General features: G+C 46.1%; 1 non-coding gene across 1 annotated transcript; it reads right to left on the bottom strand.

Annotated features, from left to right (window-relative positions):
• Positions 1–1,788: 1,788 nt before the first annotated feature.
• LOC129680015 (U6 spliceosomal RNA) lies at positions 1,789–1,891 on the bottom strand. Its single transcript, XR_008720613.1, has one exon. It is a non-coding gene; the product is annotated as a U6 spliceosomal RNA (small nuclear RNA).
• Between the last annotated feature and the right edge of the window lie 2,900 nt (positions 1,892–4,791).

The following is a 4,791-nucleotide window of genomic DNA, read 5'->3' on the forward strand; positions in this document are numbered from 1 at the left end:
TATTTGTTGCAAGGACTTAAGATACTGCATCATAAAAAGGACCTTAATATAACATAGTGCATGATAGAAAGCATCTTGATATAAGATACTGCATGATAGAAAGTATCATGATATAAGATACTATATGATACTATAAGATACTATATAATAGTACCTAGGCTGAGGTAGCCCAGCAGTTAAAGGTGTTGGCTACCAAGCCAGACCATCTGAGTTCCAACCCTGCCTGGAATCCACATGGCAGAAGGAGATAACTGACTTCTGATGTCGTCCTTTGACCCCCTCGCACATGCTAAACAGATAATGTAAACAAACCACCTGGTCTGTACAATGACGGATGTGTGGTCATCAAAACCCCTTCACTAGCTGAATTCCCGGAGAGCTGGGACTGCACCTCTCAGGTCCTTATTCTCAACACAGTTCCTGGATCAGAGCATGTGCCCAGAGACACTCTGAACGGGCTGGGTGGTGGAGTATTACAGCTGCCGTGGAGGAAGGAATAGAGAAGTGTGACTGTTGGCAGGGAGGCAAGTGCTGGAGGGATTCGGGCCAGGCAGCCCGAAGAGAATGAGGTCTGACCCCGAGGAAATCCAGTCTTCACATTTTGGCAGCTTTTCAGTGCAGAGGGCGACAAAGAGGGAGGCCCCAGAGAGCCAAGGTGTTCTTGTCTTGTTCAAACAAAAAGAGAAAACAGCCTTTCTTTGGAGCTCTTTTTTTTTTTTTTTTTTTTTTTTTAACTTGAAGGGCTCAGTGAATATGAAGATAGACCTGGATAGGTTGGGTAAATTGTCCAGTTCCTTCTCCGTGCTGAAGCACACAGACAGAGATTTGAAACTCAAAATATAAACACTGTTTTTTGAAATGGGCTTCCTGTGGAGGTAATAAGGCTCCTGTTGGTGGAGGTGGCATGAGTGGATGATGGGCAGCTGTGAGGAAAGAGACTAAGACAAATTAACCCAAAAGATGCCTGGAGAGTGTTTGCATCGGCTTTGGCTGTGTGAGAAGCACACAACCTCAGTAGTGGTGTACCTCAGACAAGATGTCTGCCTCATGAGCCTGGAGGGGAGCCGAGCTTGACTCAATGACGCGGGTGACTTTGGATAGAACCTTTGCAGGTATGCAAGTTGCTTGGTTGACTGATCTGAACTATCCTGGCCAGGGTGAGGCATGGCCACTTATCTTGTAGGTGGACCCGAGCTTGTGGTCTCAGCGGGGCCGGAAGCAGGGCAGACACAGACGTGAAGATCCCTGAAGGTCTTGACTCAGAATCAGTACCTAATTATCTCTGTGGCACCTTGTTGGGCAGAGAAGACCTCAAGAGGAGGGCATACAGATGGCACCTGGTAAGTGGGAATCGCTACAAAGTCACACGACAAAAGTTCTGTCCAGGGAAGGGTAAGGAAAGAGGGTCTTCAGCGCAACGTATGGTGAATGGTGGTTAGAACGACATTTCTCAGCCTATATAGACCTGAGCTCTGTTTGTTTTCCTCTGGGGTCTTTGAAAAGCTTGGAGTGAGCCTGAGTGGTCTAGGATTGTTTTCCCAGACAATTGTTAAAATCCCCCTAATACACATTTAGTTTTAAAACTGCATTTGTGTGTGTGCACATGCGTGTGTACAAGCATGTCATGTCATGCTTGTGAGGGTCAGAGGGCAACTTTCAGGGGTCAGTTCCCTCCTTTTACCATGTGGGTCCTGGGATCAAACTCAGGCCTAATGTTTGCTGTCAGGTGTTGCGGTAAGTGCCTTTGACTTTTGAGTCATCTTTCTGCCCCCCAAATAGGCCATTAAAAAAAAAATGGAACAGTTCATGGATTTGCACATCAGTCTTGCACAGGGGCCATGCTAATCTGTGTATTGCTCCAACTTCAGTACATGTGAGCCAGTGGGAGCACCAAGTAGGCCGACTTTAATCCCATCTTCTGTACGTATTGGTTTGCTTTTGAAATGAAAATAACATATCAACACTTTCCTTTCTCTGAAAAAAATTTCAAAATCAGAAAAATCTAATTCCATACCCCAATCACTTCAGCCTAGCCAAACTCCCTAATATTTCTTGCACATCTCTCCAGCATTGTCATATTTGATCTCCAGGCTTTTGAGGTCCACCACTTGAGACTTACTGGTGCTTCTTTGGGTCAAATCTAAAAGCACAAATACATCAAAGTCCCTCAGTACATGCAAGTCACATGGACTCCTTATCGCTGACTAGTAACAAGGGAAGAAGAGGAAGCAAAGTTAGATATTCCAGAGGAAGAACTGCACCCTGAGCCTGTAACATCATTCTTATCCTATCCAAACTCATTGTCCTATAGCCTGTCTTTCAATTCTCAACCCTCTGCAATAAATCACCAGCAGGAAGGAGCAGGCTAATGTTTTTTGCCTCAACCCGCCCTCCCAAAAAGGTCTATTCTAGCATCCTCAGGAGAGTCTCGTCTATGACATGCGCAAAAACTACAGGTACATCTGAACGATATCATCCTTGCTTTACTCTGATCTTCTTTAAGGCCATCATCGCTCTTCTTAAATCTTTCAACACAATGTCTCTTGGAGCCCAGGTTGGCCTCAGACTCTATGTATCTGAGGATGACTCTAAGTTCCTGATCCTCCAGTCTCTACCTCTCAGATGCAGGGACTGTAGGTGCATGCTCTCTGCTTGACAATCAGCACTTCTTCATTGTTCTTTTTTTTTTTTCTTAAGATTTATTTTTTTTGTATTATATGAATGTTCTACCTGCGTGTACACCTGCACGCCAGAAGGAAGAGGGCACCAGATCTCGATATGGATGGTTGGGAACCATCATGTGGCTGCTGGGAATTGAACTCAGGACCTCTGGAAGAGCAGATAGCGCTCTTAACTGCTGAGCCATCTCTCCAGCCTTTCTAGTTGTCCTTTAAAGCTGGTAATATGAGTGCTTACTGCTCTTGCAGAGGACCAGGATTTGGTTCCCAGCTCTCACACTGGGCAGCTCACAACTGCTGCGATTCCAGCTGCAGGGAATTCAGCGCTCTCTTCTGGACTCTAGGAGCAGCTGTAATTATGTGCACATACTCTCTCTCTTAATTAAGAATAAAGTAAAAAAAAAAATTTCCTGGGGAAGCTGGAGAGGTAGTTCAGCAGTTAAGGGTTGTGCTGCTCTCACAGAGGACCAAAGTTCCATTTCAAGCTCCTCTTCTTCTTCCAAGTAGCCATCAGTAACTAGTTCCAGAGGCTCTGATGCCTTCTTTTTGCCTATACTGTACACACATATGGTATATAGACATACATGCAGGTAAACAAAACAAACAAAACACTCATAATATAAAAATAAACAGTGTTTTTTAAGTAGAGTAATTAAAATTTTTGAGTAGTTTTTCTCAGTTTTTGTCAGTTGTTTTCTCCACATGGGTGAGTAACAAAATCGGGGCTCTTCTTCATCTGTCCCTGTCACATGGCTGGCAAGGCCTGTCTACCCCTGCTTTCCAACTCTTTTCATCTCCATCCTCTAGGTCCATGGTCAGATTCTCTGGGAACAAAGGACCGGTGAGAACAACGGGAGAAGACAGCTGATTACAGCAGGGCTTGGCCATCAGAGCCTGCGGCTGCCGAAGGGCCTGAGGTTGAGGTCCCCAGGATCAACCTCCATGCAGTGAGGCTCTGTGCCTGTGCACCAAAGTGTGGGCTGAAAAAAAAAAAGCTTGTTTACTTCTCCATCCAACTGACAGCTACAAAGGTCCACATGCTCCACACCCTGCTACGGGGCCCTGGGGAGGGGTAAGTTGGATCAGGCTTCTGCTGACCTGAACTTTATTTCCAGCAGAGGGGGTCAGATACTAAACCTTTGAGCCAGGTGTGCTATAACTCCAGACTGCCATAACACTAAAGGCCAGGTCACCTAGCCGGGGATTTCCTCGAAGGTTCAAGGTTGGATTGATGGCACAGAGCACAGGTGAGAAGTCACCTTCCAGGACTCCCTGGGGGGCAGTGCTGGCTGCCCACACGGATAGTTCAACCCACAGCTAGACCGGCAGGAGGCCAGGCCTCTTTGGACTGGATTCTCAGGCCAGAACCTTAGGGACAGGAAGCAGGTGTGTAGATGGATAAGAATAGAACAAAAATAGAGCTTCGGACAGTAAGGGAAGATGAGTGAGGACTGTGGAATCAGAGAGCTGGCCTGGATAGGCATGTTCAGCTTGAAAGCATGAGGTTGAGGCTAGATACCTCCAGGCCAGAGAACGGTCCATGAAATAGGTCTCAAACAGGCCCCAGCTTAAGACCTGTGGTTCCTGGGCTCTTAGGTTCCAGGATCTCTGTGCATGGTGGTGGTTTTTTATTTGTTTGTTTGCTTGCTTGTTTTTTTTGCTTTGTTTTCAGTACTGAGGATTGAACCCAAGGCCTCGTATATAGTACTTTTTTTTAAACCACATAGCTATGTGTTCCCAGACCTTTCCAGTATTTTTTGCTTTGAGATAGGTTCTTGGTAAGTTTCCTAGGCTGGCTTTGAACTCAGTCTACAGCCCATTCAGGCCTTGAACTTGCCATCCTTCCATCCCAGCCTTCCAAGTAGCTGAGGTTGTAGGCCTGCACCGCCAGACTTAGCCATAGAATCGGTTCTTTTCAAATTTCTTTTACAATTTAATTTTTATTTATTTTATTGCGTATGATGCCAGGGGTTTGGAGGAAGGCTTGTTTGTGGCACAGCACAGGTGTGGAGGTCAGAGGACAGCTTCGTTGGTTCCCTCTGGAAGGCAGATTCTGAGGCAGCATCCGGCTTTGGGATGGGTTCCTAACGTCTGCTGCTGTTGCAGGGTGGGT

The sequence above is a fragment of the Psammomys obesus genome, unplaced genomic scaffold (assembly GCF_907164565.1).
Source record: "Psammomys obesus unplaced genomic scaffold, mPsaObe1.curated_primary_1811, whole genome shotgun sequence".
NCBI classification, from domain to species: Eukaryota; Metazoa; Chordata; class Mammalia; order Rodentia; family Muridae; genus Psammomys; species Psammomys obesus.